General features: G+C 34.8%; 1 protein-coding gene across 14 annotated transcripts in view; it reads left to right on the top strand.

The window, feature by feature from the left end:
• The window catches only part of LOC136853015 (one cut domain family member 3-like), a 544,859-nt gene that overhangs the window by 503,190 nt on the left and 14,169 nt on the right, over positions 1-27,500 (top strand). The gene's annotated exons all lie outside the window — the stretch shown is intronic.

Genomic DNA, 27,500 nt, shown 5'->3' with positions numbered 1-27,500 from the left:
ATTCTAAATTAGCTTAATACATTTCTGTGTTTTTGCTGTATTTTCAATTATTCTTATTTGTTTGTTTGTTGTATATATCCTTTCAGTGTTATTGCATTCATTTTCTTTTTGAAGAGCCTTCGGTTATTTCAGCTGATCTTGGGAAAATTATTATCCTAAAACTACTGTCATATTTTGAGGTCTTAAATCACAGGCTCCTTTGTGGTAAAATGCTTCCATTCTATTGTTTAACCATAATTTTATTTATTATGAACATCTCATGTCTGAAGCACTGATAAGTATCAAACAATAAAACTGAAAGTCAGAAAATCACATTGAAATGTTAATTTCATAAATACCTGCTGTAAAATTAATAATTAGTTCTCTGTGGCGTTAAGTAATTATTTTGTGTTATTATCATCTCAGGTACAATAGGGGGTTTCGAAGACAAAGATGGAAGTTAGAAAATTGTATTAAAATAATTGTTTCATAAACATCGACGGGAAAATTAATAATTACTTTTTCGTGATTCATTAGTAATAATCTCGTCATTACAATCTCAGATACATTAGAGAGTTGTAAAGATTTAAAAACAAAGATCGTCATTGAAAAATGATAATACAGTAAGTATTACCGTCTGTAGAATTAATACTGTTTATTTGTGGCTCATAAGTAATTTTTCTCTTTATTACAGTCTCGAATATATTAGTCTTTTAAAATTAATAATTAGTTTTTGTGACCCATGAGTAATTTTTTATATTACAATCTCAGATACATTAGAGAGTTGTGAAGACAAATCAATCTTTTTCACTGACGAAATTCCCATATTTTCACAATTTTTATATTTTTTTCTATTTTATTTATTTTTTTTTTTTTGCCAATTTTTAATATGAGACCACGTGAACCGAAGCGGAAGAAATAAAGCAGAACTCGAATATTGGTTAATGGTTTTGCTCTTTTTTTTTTTCTCAAGTATGAGAAAATGAACTGAAGACTGGGAGGAATTTTGAATCTTGTATTATCAGAATTTTTAAAAATTAAAACATGTCTTGTTGCTTTAATATTTCTCTGAGATATTGAGGAGAAAATCATTTTCAAAAATCTTTTCTCGTATTATCAAAATTTTTTATATTAAAATGTGTCTTGTTATTACTTTAATATTTCTCTGAGATATTAAGGGGAAAAATATAAAAAAAAATTTTATACCGAAAAGGAAATATTGCCTCTTAATTGCAATTCACTTTATTAGATGTGTGGGTTTCGAATCGTTAATTATTGTCATAAGTAATCTTTGAAGTTAGTGAAGAAATATTAAAATCTGTCGGCAGTTGTAACGTTTCCCTGAGATATTGAGGAAACATTCAATTTAAAAAATTATTCCATTAAGAAATGGGAATATTGTCTTTCAATCCCATTTCGCATTACTAAATGTTTATTAAGAACAATTATTGTAATATATAATATTTGAAGTTGGTGAAGGGTTAATAGAAATATTCGTATATTCAACCAATTCTCCAAATCAGGTTCTTACGTCACTTTCTTATTAGGTTAAATACTGTATATAAACGTAAGTTTAGTCGTTAATGAGGAAAATACTTCAAGATACTTACAATTCAAGTTTTTTTCTACGGGGGAAAATCTGTTCCTGTTGGTAGATCATAAGAAGTCTTTTAGATTTATGAGATATTAATAATAAATACTATTAGTAGATGCAACTTGTTATATATATTGTTTCATTAATGAAAGAAAAATTGTTCATGTTTAAAGCTATACAATTTTCCATCGGCAATTTCCTCCAGTAACGGATCTAAACCCATTTACTGGGGAAACAGGCAACAACGTCAGACTCTCTCTCTCTCTCTCTCTCTCTCTCTCTCTCTCTCTCTCTCTCTCTCTCTCTCTCTCTCTCTCTCTCTCTCTCTCTCTCTCTCTCGGTCCCAATTTTAGCAAATCTGCTTGTGTAAAACCTCCCGAATCAATATAAGCTTCCTATCCCCCCCGCCCCCCCCTCAAACAGCGAGAAATGCTGATAACTCCTTCCCAAAAGATGCAGCATCTCAGGTCATCTCCGAGAAAGAGCATCGTTTCTCCGCTGCTTACAGAAAAAAAAAGTCAGAAATTTTCCCCGAAAGAAGAAGGAGAAGGAGAGGAGGAGGAAGAGGAGGAGGAGGAGGAGGATAAAAGTTGCTCAAAACAATCAGGAAATTTCTCCGAAGGGAAAAGAAGATAAAGAAGGTATTGAAAAAGAAAAAAAGGTGCTTACAACAATCAGGAAAAGTCCCCGAAGGAAAATAAGATAAGTTATTTAAAAAGATAAAAGTTGCTTAAAACAATCAGAAAATTTCCCCGAAGGAAAAGGAAGATAAATAATGTGTTTCAAAAGAAATAAAGACGCTTAAAAAATTGTCAAAAAATGTCCCATATTTAAGAAGAGAAGTAAGGTATCTAAAAATAAAGCTGCCTCAAAAAAGACGAATTTCGAAAGAGCAAAAATAAAAATAACGATAATTAAGTCACTACAAGAAATGAAAGCGTGAAAATAAGGTGCGTCAGTTGTTTAGCAGGGATTCAAAAGGGTGAATCTGAGAAGGGAAAATATATAATAAAATATTCAGTAAGGGAAAAAAAGAATTTCGAAAGTACCGAAATATAAAAAAATAAAGGTAAATAAGGTATGAAATGATGAATAATAAGATTTTAAAAGCTGCTTCGGAAAGAGGAAAAAAAAACATTAAATGAGGGAGAAAAGAATTTTCATTGTGGGGCGTAGATCGAAGTTGCGGATGTAAATCAGGAGATATTCAAATGAACACTCCTTTAGGGAGGGATGTGTATGTGTGTGTGTGTGTGTGTATGTGTTTGCCCTTTCCCCTCCCCTCCCCCTTTGACCCCAGGGATCCCCCGTTTTTCCGTCGTCTGCGTAATATATGCCCGTGTCATCCGATAAATCGAACGGGCAATGAGCGAGAAGAGAAGATTAATAAAAATTCGCTCTGAGTCCGCCCGGATTCATTTACTGGTGATTTTCGACTTCCCGAGCGAAGTCGTCGTGGTTCTACCCCATCCCCCTTAACCCGCTCCTCCCCACCCCCCTCCCTTTTCCTGCTCTCTCTCTCTCTCTCTCTCTCTCTCTCTCTCTCTCTCTCTCTCTCTCTCTCTCTGATGCACACACATACTCGTTAGTCTTTTCCGTTTTGGGAATTTGTTAACGTACTACGTGTACTTGTAATATCTCTCTCTCTCTCTCTCTCTCTCTCTCTCTCTCTCTCTCTCTCTCTCTCTCTCTCTCTGTACATCTGTACATACACACATGCCTTTTCCTTTCAAGAAATCCGTCAACGTATACTATACATGTACTTGTAATCTCTCTCTCTCTCTCTCTCTCTCTCTCTCTCTCTCTCTCTCTCTCTCTCTCTCTCTCTCTCTCTCTCTCTCATCAGCTTTATTAATACATTCCACTTACTTATTCTTAGCAATATTTTTTTACTTTAATCCAAATCATCCTCATTCCGTCGCTACTCATTTCTTTCCCATTTTTATTCATACGTCTGGCAAGCGCGAGGTTTGTTGCCATAAGATACAAATCGTCGTTCATCTGGCAGCGCAGTACTGCCGGGAACTAGCCATTAATGAGTCGTACAGTCGTAACGCCGCAAATTATGGACGCTCAGATGGTCCCCAAGTTTTACCTGTATACGAGGAGTAAATTAATTTGAGTGGTCCTTTAATGTCAATTAGTTTGTAAGGGGGGCATTTGGCGGATTAAATTTATACCTTTTTCTCTCTCTCTTTCCCCAGTTTTATCCGGTAAGCTAGGACATTCTCCTGTTTGTGTAGTTTATATTTAGTATTAATTCCATATTTTTTTTTAGAAATATATAAACTAGGGGTTATATCGTATGGATCAGATAGTTTGAACGATTTATATGTATACATATTATATATATATATATATATATATATATATATATATATATATATATATATATATATATATATATATATATATATATATATATATATATATTAGGTTATATGGATCAGATATTGTTATAATTATATTAATCTGATAAGGGTTTAAACAACTTTGAAATACCTAATAAACAGTCATTACTGAACCACAGTCATGTCTTTTCGCTTTATGCTTTAGTAGCATTCGCGAAACCCCGCACTCTATTCCGAAGAAAGTTTCCGAAGCCGGAAAGAATTGATCATTAAGGAATTTTCAAGAAAGTTAGCGAGGTTGTAGTGAAATATTACGGGCTGTTCCCGTAGACTTTTTTACGAACCTAAACCCGTGGTTTTTTTTTTTTTTTTTTTTTTTTTTTCAAAGCCCGTTTTCTATCTCTTATTCTGTTGTTAGGGTAAAATTATAATAATTAGCTGAATATATTGTGAAAAGATTGCTAAATATGCAGTGGCAAATGTTACAGTGCAAATAATTGTTTTGTCATTTTATGCTTCAAAGAAATTTTAAGTCGATTTATTAAGTAGACAACCTTAAATATGCAAAGTATAAATGTGGTTATAATTCCAGATGCGTAATTATTTTTACAATATGAAAATTCCTTTCCCAGTCTTAATACGTATTAATACGTTCACCAATGTTTATTGATGAAGTGTGGATATATTTTAAATTCAATTCATTAAGTAACTTTTTAATATATTGTTATATTCATCTTTATATTTAATATTGGTTTAGATGTTGCTTAAAAAATACGCCGTGATAAAGAAATATTATCTAGTGCTGGATATGTTTTTTAAAAAGCATTTGATGTTATTTCTTGTATTCTGGTGAACTCATTTTAATTGATCTATTTATCCTTCTTCCTTATATGTACAGAAATAATTCGTAATTAAAATTAAATTTGTATATAAGTATACGCTTTAGATTATCAATGCTTTTTCGATGTGTTTGGGGTTTATATGCAAAAGAAAATTGTCCAAGTCTTTACGTGCTTTATATAAAAGTGGTATTTTTGTAGTAAATTCTGGCATTTTGCGTAAATTGATTGCCTACTGCACTGAATTACGCATTTCTCGTAAAACTGTTTTATTGTTTAGCAGAATTTTGGTATATTATACTCAAGGCTTGGACAGGAAATTTATGCTTAAACACTGTCACTTCGCGCAATTTTTATACAATTTTAAATTTTAGGCGATTAAACTGCCATCATTTATATAGAAACTTACTTCCCGCTTCACGCTGAATAAACCACAATTTTTTTCCAAATCGACGCTTTCCAGTAAACGCTATCATTTCAGTCTAAGCTGTTATATGTAGACAGTAACCAGACGCCCGTCTTACGCAAACAGAACGAACAGAAGAATTTTTTTTTCGCCGCGCGCGTCAAAAGTGACCGCCGGTCGGGACTTTGCCAAATTTTATCGAAAACTTCAAACTCTAAATTTGGAACCTCTGCGATAAAGACGCCTGTTTAGGGTGACCGGAATCTTATGGAGGAATTCTGTAGAATAAATTTACCGTATAGAGTGGGTACAATAATGTTTAGTCTTTTCCCTGGGGTATGTAGATTCGGAGGCGGATGTTTGTGTTCAGTGAAGTCTCGTCTGAAAATAGTTACCGCTGATGGGTTTTTGTGTTTATAAAATTTTGATAATGTTCACTTGAGGCTTTTAAGACGTTTCTGGTCATAGAAATGTTTTATATATTTTTATCTATTTATGTATGTATTTATTTATTTCTTACTTTATTTACTAAAAAAAAGGACAGTTATATTTGGATTAAATTTGCCAGAGTGACATTTGGTGTGACCTAATTCTACACGAAAATTTTTTGAACAGAAGCACGTAGGAGTTTGAATTAGTAGTTATTTGCGAAGACAAAGCTATACATTTACAAAGAAATCTCCCATCGTCGGCTCTTCAGTATTAAAATGAAATTTATTAAAATTGATAAATTTTTGCTGTCGCTCAAGCGCATTGAGTAACAGGGTATTGTAAAATATGACTTTGAACATTACTAAATGGTTTCAGGTCCGCAAAATAAATACTGTCTTTATTTTTCATTAATAAGTTTTATGTATTCATTATTTTTTGGGAACTCAGTTTTATTGGAGGTGCTATGGGGATACTCGGGTGAATTTTTTTTCTATATTATGGCAACGTTCTGTTACTGTGAGAAAGATGACTTGAAAATTATAGTTAATATTGAAATTAATTTATTATTATTATTATTATTATTATTATTATTATTATTATTATTATTAAAGATTATATATATAAATATTATATATATATATATATATATATATATATATATATATATATATATATATATATATATATATATATATTTATATATATATATATATATATGCTTGTCGTTTGGGAAGATATATTGAAAATTTCATATCGTGATGAATATTTCCCTTTGTTTTGCAATATCCCATTCTTCTGCTGAATGTTTCAAGAAAATGGTATATGGTATGATGATTGCATTGCAACATTCCAATTACATATGTGCGTAAACCTTTATGAACCTTACCATTATGCATCCAAGTAGGCAAAGGGAAATTAATTATAAACGAATGGAAAATAGCAATATGAAGTATTGTTTTAAATATTATTTGCGTGTTACTTTTGTGTATTGTTCTAAAATTGCAAACGGAACAAGCGAAGGTGGAAATGCAATTCGCTGATTACATAGAAAATGAAAACTTAAAATCAGGGAACGAGCCACGAGAAAGAAGAGAAGAAATGGAGAGAAAATGAAAGATACAAAAAATAAAGGTAAAAAGATACATAACAATAACAAGAGAGATAAAAAGGAAATGAAAGATACAGGACAAAAAATAGATTAAAAGGGAAATGAAAGATACAGAACAAAAAATATATAAAAAAGGAAATGAAAGATACCGAACAAAAAATCTATAAAAAAAGGAAATGAAAGATACAGAACAAAAAATATGTAAAAAGGGAATGAAAGATACAGAACAAAAAAATATATAAAAAAGGGAATGAAACATACAGAACAAAAAATATGTATAAAAGGAATGAAAGATACAGAACAAAAAATATATAAAAAGGAAATGAAAGATACAGAAAAAAATAGAAAAAAGCAAATGAAAGATACAGAAAAAAAAATGAGAGATAAAAAAAGGGAAATGAAAGATACAGAACAAAGTAAAGAGATAAAAAAAACGAAATGAAAGATACAGAACGAAAAGCACAGACGAGACGAATTCTCCCGTCCAGGGGCGCCGCCCCGATTCCCACGGACAGCAAGAGATGCCCATCAGAAACTGAGTAAAAAAAAAAAAAAAAAAAAAAAAGGAGAATAGTGCCACGGCGGCGGAGACGAAAGAAGTGCCACCACCACCACCACCACCATCAGTGCCATCTTTAGCCCGGCGCGCCGCCCCCTGCGGTTACCTGCTCCTGCTACCGCTGACAATGCCGATCTCATTGCGTCTCTTTTTACCGCTCCTGCGGCCGCATTACTCGCTCGCCACCCACTGCTTTTACTGCTGATAAGGTGTGGTGCTGCTTTGCCGCTGGAGGAGCGGGGAGGGGGGGTGGTCAGGGGGCACTCATCTTATTTTTTGGGGAGGGGGGGTGGACGGTCCTTTAGTGACGTCAGGTGAAAGACCTTCCCGTGATTCTCATGTTGTTAATTCTTGGGGTAATTGAGGCTCATGATAACGGCTGTCATACCGGCTGAATTTTATTTACCAAAATAGAAGACTAACTCTAATTATTGCACAGGTGTCCATCGTAAGAATCTTGATAAGGGGATGAATTTAAAGAAGTAATTTTATAAAGATCTTATTGGTGTTTATCATCGTCAAGTTCATCACATTAATAATTAATAATAATTAATAGTAATAATAATAATAATAATAATAATAATAATAATAATAATAATAATAATAATAATAAAAAAATAGTTGTACCACGTTCCCACATATATTATTCGATACTTATAAATGACTCTAGAATATAGTTGGACATGTTAAAAAATTATATAAAAATATATATATATATATATATATATATATATATATATATATATATATATATATATATATATATATATACACACGGTCTTGAATTTCCATTAAAATTAGCCCCTAAAACAATTTCAAGGGTAAAATTCACGGTTGAATAATAAAATTTCCCTCTGTTATTCTAATACTTTCAGTTACTTATCTACAAGTACTAAGCTTTATGTATCTGAAATTAATATATATATATATATATATATATATATATATATATATATATATATATATATATATATATATATATATATATATATATATATATATATATATATATATATATATATATATATATATATGCATTAATTTTGTTCAGTTCATTTTGGTTATATTTTATACAGGAATAATAAATTGAGAAAGAAATAGTAATTTTTGGGACTTATCACAAACAATTCAAACTTAATATTGTCACTGTGTGCTGTAAGGTAAGGTTCAATTGAAAAAAAATAATAATAATAACTCTAGCATATTCCGGCTATATAGTCGATCCTAAAACTGCTTCTTGCCTCAAAAGGCAATGAAACTAAATTCCCAGTACCACTGATGTGTTTATTTACTTATTTATTTATGTATTTATTCATTCATTCATTCATTTATTTCCATACGAAGAGTATTAATTTTAAAATTCCCCCACTTGCGTTGTGGTTGTCTTTCAAAGATTGACTTGCTAAAACGTAATGCAGTCTGTTATGCGAGTGATAAATCTTCTTGTAATTGCATCAGGAAGTATTGCATTACACCGTTATTTGTACCAGATGTAATGAAGAAAACTGCATTACATATTATAGGTGCGATAAACGAATATTTGCCGTATGCGAAGTTACTTAGATTTCAGTATCCCTATGAAACCTATGTAGGTTTATATGCAGGTTACTTAGGTGAGGATTTAAGCAATAACGCCTTGACGTTGTTTATTTCTTGCTATTTTCCGGCTAGCAGGTAATAGTAAACAATAATAGAAGTATCATATAAATATAAGTAAATAGTAGACCGCTTAAGAGTCATCACATTTTCATATATATTCTGTTTCAGATCTATAGAATATTGTTCGTTTCGCCCAAGAGCATAAACCAGAAGTAATTTACTTCTAACGAATCTAATATAGGTTGTTAGACGTTTCTTGGTTAATATTTACCCGACTTTCGAGAGGTGATTGCAAGATATATTTTTTTTTTTTCTTTCCTCATTGTGTTGTCTTCAGGGAGGTGTCGACCCAACGCCTCTTTTTATTTGTAAGGCTCGTCTTTACAACGGCCCACCCTTTCATCCATCACTTGGCCATTCTCTTTGTTCTTCAGTGTGTCACCCTGACAACAGTCTCTCTCTCTCTCTCTCTCTCTCTCTCTCTCTCTCTCTCTCTCTCTCTCTCTCTCTTTACCCAAGTATATTTGTCCAACGTGAAAAGGCTTGATAAAATCTAATTTCAGACGCTCTCTCTCTCTCTCTCTCTCTCTCTCTCTCTCTCTCTCTCTCTCTCTCTCTCTCTCTCTCTCTCTCTCTCTCATATTTTGTCTAACGTGAAAAGGCTTGATAAAATCTAATTTCAGACTCTCTCTCTCTCTCTCTCTCTCTCTCTCTCTCTCTCTCTCTCTCTCTCTCTCTCTCTCTCTCTCTCTCATATATATATATATATATATATATATATATATATATATATATATATATATATATATATATATATATATATATATATATATATATACATACATTTATATATAATATATATTTATATATATATACATATATTTCACCAATAGCTTATGCTCTCTCTCTCTCTCTCTCTCTCTCTCTCTCTCTCTCTCTCTCTCTCTCTCTCTCTCTCTCTCTCTCTCTCTCTCTCTCTCTCTCTCTCTCTCTCTATCTTACTTTATATAAGATAATTATTTCGAATATTGAGGACTCAGTCTCAACAGCATAGTTTTCCGCAAGAAGATAAAGTAAAGTAGTGATAGCGTAGGGTTTGGAGGCGCGCTCGCGCGCGTATACGTAAATGCGTTGTGGATTTCGGGTCACTTAAGAGAGGAGAGGGGGACCTCGTTGTTGTCGGTAGCTATTTACCGCATGTTTTAGACGGCTGGACGGCCGAATGGACTTGACAGCACATTTGTAAACATGGAAGGAGAATGGCCCTGTCCACACACACTCACTCTCACTCTCTCTCACTCACTCCTCCCTCGCCATAACCCTCCTCTCTCTCTCTCTCTCTCCTTTCGACGTTGTTCTTGACCCTCTCCATTAACATTACCCTCAGATCTCTCTCTCTCTCTCTCTCTCTCTCTCTCTCTCTCTCTCTCTCTCTCTCTCTCTCTCTCTCTCTCTTGTTCTTTTCCCTCTTTATTAGCGTTACCTCAAATCTCCTCTCTCTCTCTCTCTCTCTCTCTCTCTCTCTCTCTCTCTCTCTCTCTCTTGCGACGCTATTCTTTGTCTTCTCCCTCTGCATTACGCTCTCTCTCTCTCTCACTCTCCCTCTCTCTACTTTTTCTCTATTCTCTCTCTCTCCCTCAACATTATCCTCTCTCTCTCTCTCTCTCTCTCTCTCTCTCTCTCTCTCTCTCTCTCAAAATCACATAGGTGAATTGTATGAGGCTTTGTCATTTTTACAGTTATTAAGTATGTGGTGATTGTGTATTTGCGAAGCCATGACGCTCCTAAAATTGTTTCATATTATAGTATAGTTTCTCAGTAAAACAAGATTTTTATCCGTTTTTTATATTGTTTGAGAATTGCGATTGTATGCTTGTGTGTGTGTTTGTGTATGTCCCAAGAAAATAAAATGGAATCAATGACACCATCTTAAAAAATTTGGTGTGTTTGCATTCGCTGGTACAAACTGAGATTGAAATGATTCTTCCTAAGTATGGTAATTGTCGTAATAGATGTTACTCCTCATCAACTATTGGTATTTATTTTCCATTTCTTTCATAAAGCTTTCTTTTCGGATCAGTGACATTTCTGATAATAAGCGTTACTGTAATTCCTTTCACTTACGTACCACATTTTATGAGGTACGTGAATCTATTTCCCAGAGTCGCTTAAATATTATTCAGCAAATAATGAAGTTATTAATTCATCATTGCTTATGATTATTAAAATTTGAGCTTATTCCTATTGATCTAAACAAAAGACCAGACATTTTAGCAGTAATAAAATACAAGGACCTTTAAAAACAGTGTAAATTTTTAGTCAGATTAAATTCAAAGAATGACTGTTGTATATTAGGACGAAAGGTCAACTCATTCTCAATATATTATTTTTTTCTACAGTAAGGTCGACCCGGACGGTCCTTTGCCAATTTACGTTAAGCACTAAATACCAGGATGATAATAATCTGGACGATTTTATCATAATGATACCCAAACATTACTTCATTGTTAACTAAACCGATGACCGAGTTACCTGATAACAACCGCCGTAGCCAAGTAATCAGCGGTAATCGCCTGGTAATCGCCGATAATCGCCAATAATCGCTCGTAGGTCCATCCGTCGTTCCTTGCATGGAGAGCTGCACAGGACAGTAGTTTAGAAAAGAGAGACAGACGACTTATGAATCAATATTGCAATCACATCCTTATGCCCTCGTTTTTTGGCATGACGCGAGGCAGTGTTCTAAAGAGAGAGAGAGAGAGAGAGAGAGAGAGAGAGAGAGAGAGAGAGAGAGAGAGAGAGAGAGAGAGAGAGAGAAGAACTTTTAAGACGTTTCTGGGTGACATTTCGAAAGAGGAGAGTTTGTGAAAGTGATTGTGAGAGGAGGGGAGAGAGAGAGAGAGAGAGAGAGAGAGAGAGAGAGAGGGGGATGTGATCTCTGGATTATGTATAAGAAAAAGTTTGTGAAAATATTTTTGACTAGATTAGAGGGATGGAGAGCGTCTGTGAAAATGTTAGTAAATAGGAAAAAGTTTGTGAAAATGTTACTAAATAATGAAAGGTCTGTGAAAATGCTAGTAAAAGGAAAAAGTCTGTGAAAATGTTAGTAAATAGTAAAAAGTCTGTGAAAATGTTACTAAATAAGAAAAAGTCTGTGAAAATGTTTTGGCAGTTGAGAGCTTGGGATAAAGGGTTAATTGATGAAGAGAGAGAGAGAGAGAGAGAGAGAGAGAGAGATAAAAACATATTAAATGGGAGAGAAAGAAGTGAAGAGGGAGAGAGAAAGAGGAAGAGAGGATTGATAATAATTTGACAGAACAAATAAAATTAAGTAGGAACGAATGGAGGGGAGTAATGGCATATGATACTCTTGTAGAAGTAAATAAAAAAACAAAAGACCCAAGACAAATAAGGAAAAGGTCCTCAAAGTGAAGGATTCCTCGATTTTCCTCAAATGAAAAAAAGCAGTAAACCAAATTTAAGGGGTCAGTTCTCCCGATGGCCAAAAGCGTATTTCTATAAGGTGAATCAAAATTTTAGTTGTCTAAAAAGAAAACTATTGTGCCGGCTATGTCTGTCCGTCCGCACTTTTTCTCTCCCCCTCGGACATTAAAAACTACTGAGGCTAGAGGGCTGCAAATTGGTATGTTGATCATCCACCCTCCAGTCATCAACCATACCAAATTGCAGCCCTCTACCGTAAGTAGTTTTTATTATATTTAAGGTTAAAGTTAGCCACAACCGTGCTTCTGGCATCGATATAGGATAGGCCACCACAGGCTCGTGGTTAAAGTTTCATGGGCCGCGGTTCGTACAGCATTATACCGAGACCACCGAAAGATAGATCTATTGTCCTGGGCCTTGATTATACGATGTACAGAACACTCGATTGCGCCGAAGAAACTTCTTCTCATTTTTTACTTGTTAAAGTTACCCCCAGAACTGAAACTAACAGTTACGAGAAGGGAAGAATAGAAGAGAGAAATAAAGACAGTACAAAGAAATAAGAGGCACTTGAGGAAATTAAAGACATATAGAAAGAAATAATGAAGAAGAATAACCAGGATGAACTGGAGAATAAATGGCATATGATTGCAGCTTTGAAACACCGGCTATATGTCAGGTAGAAGGTGACATATGACGATTAATGGAGGAAAATGATTGAGCTGAGGAATTTTTACTTTGGAATTTTACCATTTTTTTTTTTTTATGTTATTAGGTCAAATTTCTTTCTTTTTTTTAGGCGGCACGAAAAATAATTCTGTGTACACACATACATACACACATACATATTTACATACATACATACTAATTTCTTTCTTTTTTTTCAGGTTGCACGAAAAATAATTCTGAGTGTATCAACTTACACACATATACTACAATACATGTAACTACATACATGCATACTTAAATACATACATATACGTCATGTTATTCTTTATATAATGTATAAATTTTGTAAAATTATGTATTAAGTTCCCTGATGACGCAATATGAATTAATTTTTCTCTTCATAGATATCAAAGCACATGACAGACGATATAAATTTAGAGTTAATGTTCATTATGTGAAAAAATAATTAAAAATTACCATTAAAGATTAAAGCACACACTTTTACAAGCTGGGAATTAGCGAAGATAAAACGCGAGAAAATATAAGATGATGAAATGATTACAGAATATTAGCAGTTATAAATATAACAAAAAAGGAGAAAGCCATTGTCGGAAAGATGTGTGAATGTTTTTGAAAAATTAGAAAGTATTTTGAAAGTTGTTATAAAATGAAAGAATTGTCGTGATGAAGGGAAAGAGAAGTAAATTAAGAACAAGAAACTAAAAGAAAAGTAAGAAAAACATTGTTGGAATTATGGAAACAAACAGAAATTTGTCTGGTGAGAAAATAAAGACCAAGAGAGAAAGGAAAGAAATTATTTCTAAAACATGAAAATAATTATGACGCAAAATGAATGAGAGATGAGTCCAAAAAAAAAAGAAAAAAAAAGAATAATTGTGATACAAAATGAATAAGAAATGTCTCAAAAAAAAAGCAGAAAATAATTGCCGAAAAAGAAGGTGAATAAGAGATGAGTCTCAAAAAAAGATAGAAAATAAAATAAATAATTATGACACAAAATGAATGAGAGGTGTTTCAACAAAAAAACAAGATAGAAAATAATTGCCCCCAAAGAAGAAGGCGAGGAAGAAGGAAGAGAAGAGAAAGTAAAAAGATAATTATGACACAAAATAAATAAGAGATGATTCTAAAAAAAAGATAGAAAATAATTGCCCCCAAAGAAGAAGAAAAAGAAAAAGAAGAGAAAGTAAAAAGATAATTATGACACAAAATGAATGAGAGATGAGTCTCCGAAAAAAAGATAGAAAATAATTGCCCCCAAAAAAGAAGAAGAAGAAGAAGAAGAAGAGGAAGAAGAAGTCCATTATCGATTCTGAGGAAGAAGCAGCGGCATTAAAGGCCGCGCGCGGAAATATCGGGAGATGAAATGGGAGTGTTATTAAGTTAGGGGCCGAAGTCAATTGTGTCTGCTTAAATCTTCGCAAAAGACGAACGGCAGCTTCTGCTTCTTCTTCTTTTTCTTTTTCTTTCTTCCTCTCTAATTCTTGGCCCGGGAACAGGGCAGGCAAACGAGGCTGTGCAGATTGTCTTACGGCATTTGAATAATTTCCCTTTATTATCATCGTCTTGCATAAGACGATATTAATAGACCTTTGCTGGCTGGCTCTCTCTCTCTCTCTCTCTCTCTCTCTCTCTCTCTCTCTCTCTCTCTCTCTCTCTCTCTGTGTGTTCAGTACGTTGGAAAAACAATAATTTATGCATATTTTGTCTGTACTAAGATTTATTAGGATTCTCTGTATATACATACATACATATACATTTATTTATGTATGTATTGCACCAATAGTTTATGTTCTCTCTCTCTCTCTCTCTCTCTCTCTCTCTCTCTCTCTCTCTCTCTCTCTCTCTCTCTCCGTTTTGACCCCTCTCTTGACATATTCATTTTCCCACGTGATTTTGGGATTAAACTTAATTTTCACAAAGCGTTATTAACGCTCCATATTGGCGGTTGCTATGATGGAGAGAGAGAGAGAGAGAGAGAGAGAGAGAGAGAAAGAGAGAGAGAGAGAGAGAGAGAGCATAGGTCATGAGGGGTAGGGGGATGGGGTCTTGTTTATTGGTATACGAGGTGGGCTAATCCCGAATTTCGATGGGTTCCTTGTTGCTTTTCGGTAATGGGTTCGTTTTAGGCATTATTTTTTATTTTAGAATTTTTTAGTAAATTTTCAGTAGATTATCTTAATAATATTAATAAGTATTATCTTACTAATATTATTACTATAGTTACTTATATTATTGTTTTTGAACCTTATTATGATAAATCATGAAATTGCCTATTAACAACACTGACTTCCTACTTGTACCATGAAAAGGACCTTCTTATTACCCTAATGAACACATATATACTTATATACATATACTTACACACGTCATATATACTTAGCCAATCAACGCCAAATATTATAAACTATACATATACTTACACTTACATATGTCATATATACTTAGCCAATCAACGCCAAATTATAAACTAAACTCAGAAATCACAAGAATCTTGCATATGATTGGCTTGCGGAAGAATTATCCTCCCAGCCAATCGGAGTGCAGCTGAGAAGCAGTAGTTGTGGGGTGGGGGTTTAGATGGGGAAGGGGAAAGAGGGGGGGAGGGAGGCATCAGTGAACCTTGATATATTAAGATTTGTGGTCCATTGGTTCGTGGGTTCTTAATTCTTGGCCTGTCGACCTTTGCGGGAATATATGTGTGCGAGTGTTTTGGGAGTGCGTGCGTGTGTGTGTGTGTGTGAGAGAGAGAGAGAAGAAGAGGGGAGCCGATTCTGTGTATCTGTCAAGGTTAATGAATATGATTTTGAATATGGATACTCATGGATACGTGATTCGCTTTCTCTTATTTATAAATATACTATTGAGGCACATTCATATTTATATATATATATATATATATATATATATATATATATATATATATATATATATATATATATATATATATAAAATATATATACACACATATATATATTTTGTATGTATGTATATATTTTCCAAAACTGAATTCAGTTTCTGATATGTGTGAGTAAGCTACAGAATAGTGATTCATTGATTCACCTAATTTAATAATGGCGTTTATAATTGTGAAACTTTGTTTACTTTGGATTGTCTATTTATCTTAAATCATTTGCGCCGAAGATGATTGTAATTCGCTTCCATCTGATTGACTGATTGAATGACACCTCTGTGGCGAGTATTTTTGTGTCAGTATAATGTACACGCGCTCACACAGAAAAAATATATATTTATATTTTTTTATCACAAACACCATGACACTTTCTATACTCAGAAATATTAAACCACAAATTTAGTTTGATGTCTAGTTCACTGTGCCTCGAGAATAACTTTTACCCAAGATGGATTACAAGCAATAAGTGCTTTGTCACCAGTGGGATATATATATATATATATATATATATATATATATATATATATATATATATATATATATATATATATATATATATATATATATATATATATATATATATATATATATATATATATATGATTATATCATTTTGTACGTGATTCATTTATCAAACATTACCACAGGTGAAAAATAAGAAACGGGGTGTGGTCCTGACCGGTTTCGACTTTATTTCCAAGCCATTGACAAGGACTGATACAGAGTGTGAGAAGTCACAATTCAACTAACGAACATACACAACCGTTAATATCCCACTCTGGCCGGTGTCGAGGTAAAAACTCATTTGGCTAAAAATCACAATAGAAACCTACACCCTGTTTCTTATTTTTCACCTGTGGTAATGTTTGATATATATATATATATATATATACATATATTTATTGAACACAATTCAATAATTCTCTCGTTAATACTGTAGAAAATATCAAATATAAAGGACAGAGAGGAGGCGCAACATACCTATGGGAGTACAATGGCATATCCCGGCTATTGTTGAGAGAGAGAGAGAGAGAGAGAGTGACCGCACTTTACTTACATGCCTCTTCTCCTCTCACTCTCTCTCTCTCCTCCTTCTTTTTGTTATTTCTCAATCACTCCATCCCTTGCCTGCCCCTCTCCAGTAAAAAAAAAAAAAGAAAAAAATATATCTGCTATGCCCAGACACCTTTGTTGGGGGATGGGGAGAGAGTGAGTGAGGGGAAGGTACCAACGAAAGTCTACGGTGAGAAGTCGCCACACTTCACCAACACTACAATGAGGCAGCGTGCCATAAAGGCGATACCATCCTGTTCCTAACCGCCAGGCGGAAATATCCCTAATGCGCGAAGTGCGTAAGGGCGATTATACCAAGCGGGGACACCCTGTTGGGGACGCCCTTAGGGAATTAGCGGGGACAGGCATTATTTAGTCCCTACTTGAGAGGTTAGGTGAGTACCCTTTGCCGCGCGTCGAGTCCCCCACAGGGAATTGCTCCGGTAAGGTTTATGGGGGGGAGAGGTGGGGAATTTTTTTTTCTTTTTGGAATTAGGGAATTACATTGATACAGGGATGGTGCTACCGGAGGTAGGGGGGGAGGGGAGGGGAGGGGGGAGAAATTCCGCAGGTATGTGGTGGTTAATTTGAAGCTTGAATTATGAGGTTTGTATTTGCTGTTAAGTGGCGAAACACCTTGAGGTTTTAAAGAAATTACCTGGTTAGCTAATTAGGATTAAATTTCGATTGGGGTGTACAGTTGTTATGTCGTGTATTCATAAACTGGAATAGACAGGTTTAGGTTAGATCTCAGAATGTATTTGATAAAAAAAAATACATAAATATTATAATGTTTTCATAAAAAAATACACAAATATCATAATGCATTTCATAAAAATTTTCACACCCATCTATGTATGTATGTATGTATATATATATATATATATATATATATATATATATATATATATATATATATATATATATATATATAGAGAGAGAGAGAGAGAGAGAGAGAGAGAGAGAAGAGACATACACGTTCCAATATAAGTTACTTAAGGACGGATCGTAATGGGGAACAAGGAATCCCCGAGACTCCAACTCCTCAAATTTGTTACCCTATTTACTCTCTCTCTCTCTCTCTCTCTCTCTCTCTCTCTCTCTCTCTCTCTCGTGTACCGTTTGGTAGTAATGAGCCTATTGTATTTTATTGAGGAAAAAAACTCTTAATTATAATGGCCTTCCCTTGACAGTAAAACACGGCGGAGGGAATATATTGTTTATGGGTGTTTTTCTCATTAGGTTCAGTAATGTTTGGTAGTGGTTAGATGAGGTCTTTTAGTTGTTTTTATTTATACATACATACATACATACATACATACATACATACATACATATATATATATACATACATATATATATATATATATATATATATATATATATATATATATATATATATATATATATATATATATATTGTATATATATTTATGTATATGTATATATAATATATATAAATATACATAAATATATGTATATATATAATATTATTGTTGTGCTTGTCATTTGGTTGACGGGTTTTATTCTATCGGGTGCTTTAGATGTCAGAAGTCATATGGTCTCTTGTTGGGATTATTTTATTATTATTATTATTATTATTATTATTATTATTATTATTATTATTATTATTCGACAATTGAGGAAAAAAGAAAGAAAACAAAAATTAAATTGTTCGATTAAGCTGTTCTGTTTTGTCTTTGTGTAAATTGTAAATTATCATTATTATTATTATTATTATTATTATTATTATTATTATTATTATTATTATTATTATTCCAAACTTTGAACGGTGTACTCTTATTGGTGTTCCTTGTGACCTGTTGGTATAAGTATTTTTCTCAATGAACTGAGTTTTTTTTTTTTTTTTTCAAATTTAAGAACATTTACATCCGTGACACTTGTGCATATTTCAGCATCTTCAGTATGTGAAAATCTCTTTTAGTTTTAAAAAATCGACATTCATACGATCTTTTTGCTGTTGGTGCGTTTGATAAAATGCAATAGAATAATAATCCCAGGCATTTGACGTTAATCAAATTAAAATGACATTTCGGAAAGTTGAATAGCATTTGTAAAACAACATCCTTCGCGTCATCTTGCTTTGGTGCGTGTGATTAACACTAAAAACAAGTAAGAAATGGGCCGAAGTTTCTTCGGCGCAATCGAGTTATCTGTACATTGAATAATCAAGGCCACAGAAAATAGAGCTATCTTTCGGTGGTCTCGGTATAATGTTGTATGAGCCACGGCCCATGAAACTTTAATCAAGATCCGGTGGTGGCCTGACTTATATCGTTGCCAAACGAACGATTAGGGCTAACTTTAACTGAAATAAGATCAAAACTACTGAGGCTAGAGGGCTGCAATTTGGTATGTTTGATGACTGGAGGGTGGATGATCAACATACCGATTTGCAGCCCTCTAGCCTCAGTAGTTTTTGAGATCTGAGGGCGGACAGAAAAAGTGCGGACGGACAGACAAAGCCGGCACAATAGTTTTCTTTTCAGAAAACTAAAAAAAAAAATATTCGTAAAACTCTTGGTACATTTGACGTATAACTCTCAGACGAAACAGAAAGAGAGTAACGCGCGCCATAAATAACCGCTCGCATTCGCCTGACACCCGCGGCTTCCCATTCTTCAGAGCGCGAGCCTTCCATTCTTGAAATATAGTCGGTGTCGTCATAATTCCTCGAAGGCGGTTTTCTCCCTCTAATCGAGGAGAGCGTTGTTAAGGCATTTCGTTCAGGGCGACAGCTTCCAGCGGCGTCGCCGCCCGCGCCCGGCCGCCGGGGGAGACCTCCATGATGAATGAGGACTAACAGGCTATCCTCCACCGGATGTTCACTTTGTTTCGGACCCTTCTCTCTCTCTCTCTCTCTCTCTCTCTCTCTCTCTCTCTCTCTCTCTCTCTCTCTCTCACACACACACACACACACACACACACACACACACACACACATTTTTACTATGAATCGAAATGTTCATGTTACGTAATTTTCGCAATGTCCCTCTCCATACTATAATAAGATCTGTGTTTGAAACAAAAACCTTAAAACAGAAAGCAGGGAAAACGAAAGAGACACATTAACCTTAGAGAGAGAGAGAGAGAGAGAGAGAGAGAGAGAGAGAGAGAGAGAGAGAGAGAGAGAGAGAGAGAGAGAGAGAGAGAGAGAGAGCAATAACAACAGCCGTGATAATTCCCAGGGCAGATGTCATCTCAGGGTTTAAAACTGTCCTGTCGTCACCTGGTCTCCTTCGCAGGCTTCTCTTACCTGTCCCTCTCTTCCACCTGTCTGTTTATCTCGGGTGAGCGATCAGGCAGCGGGAATTACTTCCGTAGTCTTTATTGAAAGCCTGTTTAATATTTTTGTTCGTTTATTTTGATATTTATTCCTTGATTTGGAATGAGTATTCTTATTTTTTCATACCTCCGTTTTTAAAATGGTAGTCATTTAGCAAAAATATTTTTAGACTGCCCTGTCTTTATCTTTATCAAAAGCCTATATAATATTTCTATTCGTGTATTTTGATATTTATACCTTGATTTGGAATGAGTATTTCTTATTTTTCATACCTCCGTTTTTAAAATGGTGGTCATTTAGAAAAAATGTTTATAGACTGACTGACCTAATGGAAATTTAAGATTTACTTTTCTTCATATGAAAATGGTGAATTTATGCTTTTTAGAATTAGGACCCTTATCTTAAAAAGCTACGAAGATATATTCGTTGTCTTTATCTATTTGGAAATTTATCTTGTTTTTCAACCTGAAAATGGTGGCAACAAGTAAAAAAACAGTATTTTGATTTACTGTTATGAAAATATTTCTCCTGAATAAAAAAATTGATGAAAAAAATTTATTTTGTAACCCTGAAAACCACAAGGAAAAAACAGCTTGCACAAGTGAAGAAAAAAAAACAGTATTTTGTACTTGCTGTTCGATTTCTCCTAAATAAAAAAATAATGATAAAAAAAAGGTCAGTTCAACAGATGACGGAGTCTCACGTAGTAAACGTCAGTCGGGAAATAAATGGAAAGATCTTAAATGCCGTTTGATCTTACACTGGTGAACTGATAAAATTTTCCTGTCAAAAGGTCAACTCCAGGCGCCAAGTTCTTTTCCAAAAAGTATTACTGGCAGATTTCACTGTCCCACGCCCTCTTCTCTCTCTCTCTCTCTCTATGTATATGTATGTATATATATATATATATATATATATATATATATATATATATATATATATATATATATAGATATATATATAGTATATATATATATATATATATAATTTTTTTCACTCCGATTTATATTTACAAATAACATTTTTTTCTCTCTTCTCTCTCTCTCTCTCTCTCTCTCTCTCTCTCTCTCTCTCTCTCTCTGATTTTCAGCATTTTCACTCTCCGAGTTTTATTTACAAATAACATCTCGATGACGTCACGCGGGAACGCGACAAGAAAGATACGACCATTGTCGCTTGATCGCCATCCCGTGGAAAGTGTCGCTTCAGTTGTCGCTCTCGAAGACCGAATGAGGAGAAGAAGAAGAAGAAGAAGAAGAAGAGGAGGAGGAGAAGAAGAAGAAGAAGAAGAAGAAGAGGAGGAGGACGACAACGACAGCGAAAGCGGCGAAGCTGATCTTATTTATCTTAGATGACCTTGGGCAGCCCCCGGACCTAATTAATAAGTTCTCGGCGGTCTCTCTCTCTCTCTCTCTCTCTCTCTCTCTCTCTCTCTCTCTCTCTCTCTCTCTCTCTCTGCTCGTCCTGATAATATAATCTTGACCGAAAGGATTTATTTAACAAGTCGTCTTGCTTCCGCTGCCTCGCGATCTCGGTGGCATTTTGACTTCCTGCGTTATTCATTGGTTTTTCCTATTCTTGCTTATTATTTCTCCTCGTTTTATCGGTCTCCTTCCTCCCTTATTCATTGTGAGCGTTGTTTAATCCTTGTTTTTTTCTGTGTTTTTTTTTTTTTTTTTATATATTTTATTTATTTTATATTTTTTTATGATTATTTTTATCATCTTTCTTTTTCTCTGTAATTCTTATGTTTGTCCTTTCAGATTTAAAGTCGTTTCTGCCTCTGGTTTTCCATTGTTGTCTGTTTCTTATTTATTGTAGTATTTATTCTTCTTTGTGTTTCGTACCTCAGTTATTATAATGTTTGCAGTATCATGTTTTTTATTGGTTTCGTTTGATTAATGTTATATATCTTACATTCATTTTTTTTTTATTCTTTCATTGTCCTTCCTTCGTATTATTGATTTTTTTCCTCATTTCAAACTGTCTTATTTACTATATTCGTTTTAATTCTCTCTCTCTCTCCAACATTTTGTTTCATATTTCTCTTTTATTGATAACCTTTCTAATTTTGTCAGTACACATATTTATGACAGGTGTCCTGATTTTATTTTTATAACACTTGTATCTGTTTTCACTCTCTTAATTTATGATGTCGCTTCTTTTGAGGTTATTTTACAATCTATCTTCGTATTTATTTTCTCTTGTTTATTTCATATATCATTCTTTTGTTATATATATCATTCTATCTTGTTTTGTAGGTTAATATTTCATTCCAGTTATGTTTTCGTAAGTGTGTTTTTGGTTTTAATCTCCTTACATTCCTATTTTCCTTACTCCATATTCCATTTCCTCCTTCTCAGGACATCCTCCTCTTCCTCCTCCTCCTCCTCCTCCTCCTCCTCACTAAATTCACCTGTTCCTCACCTTCCCGCCACCTCCGTAAGTGCTTCGCCACATGCCCAGCGTGATGTATAAGTCTATTGATCTGAAAGATATATATGGGTTATATCGAAACAGATATATGGAGGACCGAATATATGCATAGAAATGACCTCGCTCTTTAGATTTATGTATGGATTTTTCAATAAGGACAAATGGAATGGAACTTCGGATTCTGGAGAGTGCGGAAGGGGTTGGGCGGGTGTCCCTCCTCCTCCTCCTCCTCCTCCTCCTCCTCCTCCTCCTCCTCCTCCTCCTCCTCCTCCCTCCTCCTCCTCCTCCTCCTCCTCCTCCTCCTCTCTCTTCCCTCCCTCCCCCAGACGGGGTAAACGGGAGAGGGACGATTTGTGGTCCCCTTGGATGTGTGGTTATAGTTGGTGTGGAAAGGGGGAGGGGGAATGGAATGAGGGGGGATATGGAGGGGTGGTCCCATGGGGAATAGGTGGTGGGGGAGAAGATGGGAGATATGAGATGGGTGGGATGGAAGAGGGAATATTTGAAAGCCAGGAGGAAAACTGTTGATGCTGAAAGACTATTTTTTTGGGGGAGGTGATAAAAGGAAGGTGCTTCGATTAGAAAACAAGACTGATGCTCTTTGTCAGGCTTCTTCTCCAAAAGTCTGATTCGGAGGGACGAAGACTGATGCGCGCAGACTGATACTCAGTCTTAAGACTCACGACCGAAGACTCTAGGGATGATTTAGGGGAAAATTCTAGCCTGCTGTAGCTGAAAGTAAGACTGAAAGTTTGCAAACCTTTTTTTTTTTTTTTTGGCGGTGATACAGGACTTAAGTACTTAGCATAGAATTGATTCATCTGATTCTTTTACATCAAGTGGCGTCACAACGACCAGGGTCATCGACGCTGGAAATATGATCTATAAATTATTTTGGACTGTTAAGAACGAGAATGGCTGCACATCAGGAAAGATAATACTAACAAAGCTGGTCCCTTTCATAAAAAAAAAAAAATTAAACAGTTTCAATTATGATGATGGCCAAATGTGGCCTTCAGGATTTTGTGGCCCTGAATCTAAACTACTATCCGTAACTACTTACTGCCTACTACCAGGTATTCCTACCTTATCTCCCTTCATAAAACAATAAAACAGTGACAAATTAATAAACCTAGAAACCAGGTTAATTAACCTTTTGGTTAAGCTTTGCCTCACACCTGTCGCGGTAATCATCAGTCAAATTCAAGGTTAATCAGTTTGAGAAGTAATAAATTGTAAGTGTGTCAATAATAATAATAATAATAATAATAATAATAATAATAATAGTAATGTTAGAGCTTTTGCAACTTCCAATGTAGTTAGTGTTCTTTTAATCAATGTATATTTGTGGTGTCATTGATTTGTTACAAAATAGTTTTATGAAAAATGTTAATTAGGACCTGGCCTTTACATATATATATATATATATATATACAGTATATAATATATATAAATGTGTATATATATATATATATAATATATATAAATGTATATATATATATGAATAGATGAGTTTGTATGTATACTATTATGTATCATTTTCATCTTACCTGTGAAACAATACATATTACCCCAGTCACTCTGCTGTCAATTGAAACAGCGAGGAGCCTTAATGAATATAACCCCACCGTTGGCCATTTTGTTTTTCTTCCTAATCCCTGCATCCAATTACTTAATGATGTAGAAATAATTACTCCACCCTTTAATGACCTTTTTTGTATATACTCCCAGAATACCCTTGAAAACACACACACACACACACACACGACAGGCCTTTTTCTCAAACCCCATACGTCGTCTGCTCATCAAGCAAATTTCTAAAGGCACTTTTATCTTCATCACCTTCTCTTTCTCTCCTTGCTCCCTCCCCCTCCCCCCTCCCTCCCCCGTCCTCCTTTCCATTTCGCTTCTTTTCCCTACTTCCATCTCATCATTCCCAACCACCCCCATTCCAGCTCTCTCTTTTTTTTTTCTTTCTCTCAAAATAATGAGTGTGGATGTGTATATATATTCTTCCCTCATCTTTTGTTTAGCTTGGACGGAGGTGTGAGGCCATGGCTGCCGATTTTCTCTCTCTCTCTCTCTCTCTCTCTCTCTCTCTCTCTCTCTCTCTCTCACATATTTTCTGATGCGTCCACTTCCTGTACTCTTAGTCACATCATCATGTTTTCTCACATGCTAGCATACAGTCTTGGTAACTCTCTCTCTCTCTCTCTCTCTCTCTCTCTCTCTCTCTCTCTCTCTCTCTCTCTCTCTCTACTCGCCCCATGTGTGTGTGTGTCCTCTTTTGTATCTTGCAGACTGCGTTTTGGCTTTGTCTTGTCGGCAGTGATTGGAAATAGATGAATGGCCGGGGAGAAAGAGAGAGAGAGAGAGAGAGAGAAAATACAACGCGAAGGTGTTATGAGGTGTTGCTCGGATGCCTGTGTTCGGATGCCTTTCACACCTCCGAACAATGCCCCCACCCCACCCCTTCCCAATTCCCCCCCCCTCCCCCTACCCCTAACCCCCTCTCGTCCGCGTCGATGTCCGAACGCGCGCTTCTTTTTCTTCTTCTTTTTTTCTTTTCAGCTTTCTTGGGGCATATCCGTTTTTTGCCGGATTACCATCTGGCTGGTGATAAGACTTCGGACGGAGGGGCGAGGAGTGGCTTCATTCTTAACCTTTCGATAATTTGTATGTCTCCGATTTTCCCTGCTTTTTTCTCTCTCTCTCTTTCTTTTGTGTTTTTTGGGGTCGATTTAGCGATTTCCCTTTTTTTTTTTTTTTTTCGACCCCTCCCCCCCTTTTTTTTTTTTTTTAGAAATTTCTGCGGCCAAAAGAAAGGCAGCTTTTCTCTGTCGCGTCTCATTTTTGTGGTGTTTCAGGTAGATTGGCTGTATCAGTTTTTAGGTGCCTGCATAGATTTGTGTGTATATATATATATATATATTATTAGTATATATAAATATATATTTATATATATATATATATATATATATATATATTTATTATATATATAAATATATTTTTATATATATAAAATATATATATATATATCTTAAAATATATATATATATATATATATATATATATATATATATATTTATAAAGGCATTTATAGGCACTAAATTCTTACTTCTATTTGGCAGAAAATACTAGATAGGAGAAATGTAATAATACCTTTACAAAATAAATATCGCCTTGAGAGATTCTGCCTTTAGAAATAAGATAAAACAACGTTATTATTACCAATTAGAAATAGATACTGCGCTTCTAAATCAAATACCGTCTTTAGACACTAAATACTGCAGAGACGACACTGATTTCCTTCGCAGAATCTGATCGGATTTTAGAAATCTCTCGGGTACTTTTTTCTTTTATAGAATATAAGCCACTATTACGCTATAATGTTCTATAATTGGGAAACTTTGGCGCATCGTTGTTGCCGCACATATTTCGAACAACTGCCAATGGCTTATGTGTCTTAGATATCCACTTATCCGTTTCTGTTCGTTATGGGTTTTGTTTAAGCTTACGAAGCGAATTCAAAAGTACAGTAGGTATTTTTTGTCGTCGTGTGACAATTTTGGATTTTTTATTTTTATTATGGGATTGACATTCGAAAGTTTTTACGTCATTATTCTCTCTCTCTCTCTCTCTCTCTCTCTCTCTCTCTCTCTCTCTCTCTCTCTCTCTCTCTCATTTTCGAATACGTCCACTTTCTGTGCTCTTTGTCACATCATCATCATATTTTCTCACTTGTCAAACATCATCATCATATTTTCCTCTCTCTCTCTTGCATCCAGTCTTGTCAAACCCTGTGCTCTTTGTCACATCATCATCATATTTTCTCACTTGCATCCAGTCTTGGTAAACCCCCCTTTCTCTCTCTCTCTCTCTCTCTCTCTCTCTCTCTCTCTCTCTCTCTCTCTCTCTCTCTCTCTCTCTCTCCCCGTGGAAATATTTTTTAATTATTCTGACTTCCCGGTCGTTCTGTATAAATGAAAATTTCAGAATATTTACCTATTTCACTGAATTATACATAAACTGTAAAGATCTGTAAGTTAACCGGATTAGTCCTAACGAAGACTTGAATTATAGATGACGCTTGAGGGACGGGGGAAGAATAACCCCTTAGGTGAATGAATTTCCCTAAATCGTGATGTGAAATGATATGTCTGGAGCAGTAGTAGTTGTAGCTATAGTAGGAGTAATCATTTTTTGAAGAAATATTGAACTTTAGTTCGTACCGTGTTAAGAGTTTCAGGTTCGCAGGCAAACTTATTTAAGATCGTTTTTGTTTCATTGTTTTTATTGTCATTGTTGCTGATATTGTTTGTGATTGTTATTTTTTCCCCGCTGTCATGCAGTCGTCACAAAATCTGATAGTTTTTCCATTCTATTTTTTTTTTACTTATATATCTTACACTATTTATTTGCATCACTGTATTGGTTCCTATCTTGACACAAGTCTCAAGTGCGTGTACGTAGATTTAATCTCCCCCTCCCCCTCTCCCACCCCGTACATAGTAACCCTCCCCACCCCCCACTTCCAACGTACATAGTAACCCTTTGTTCCAGGTAAAGGGGCGGCCCCACCAATCGTCTCCGACACCAACCTGGGAACACAGATACGAAAAAGATCTTTGAGGAAAAAAAAATGATCCTGGGGTCATAGAACGTGAACCGGAATTAATAACGCCTGCTTTATTTCCTTTCTCATTAATGCCATGGACCGCTTCTGACGTGATTATCTAATTCATTTTTGGGCAGAGGCTTGCCCCGGGCATCTCTCCAGTGGCGCGTG

Source organism: Macrobrachium rosenbergii, chromosome 26 (genome assembly GCF_040412425.1).
Source record: "Macrobrachium rosenbergii isolate ZJJX-2024 chromosome 26, ASM4041242v1, whole genome shotgun sequence".
Taxonomy (NCBI): domain Eukaryota; kingdom Metazoa; phylum Arthropoda; class Malacostraca; order Decapoda; family Palaemonidae; genus Macrobrachium; species Macrobrachium rosenbergii.
Note: the sequence above shows the minus strand (reverse complement) of the source record. Positions and strands in the feature narration are given on the sequence as shown.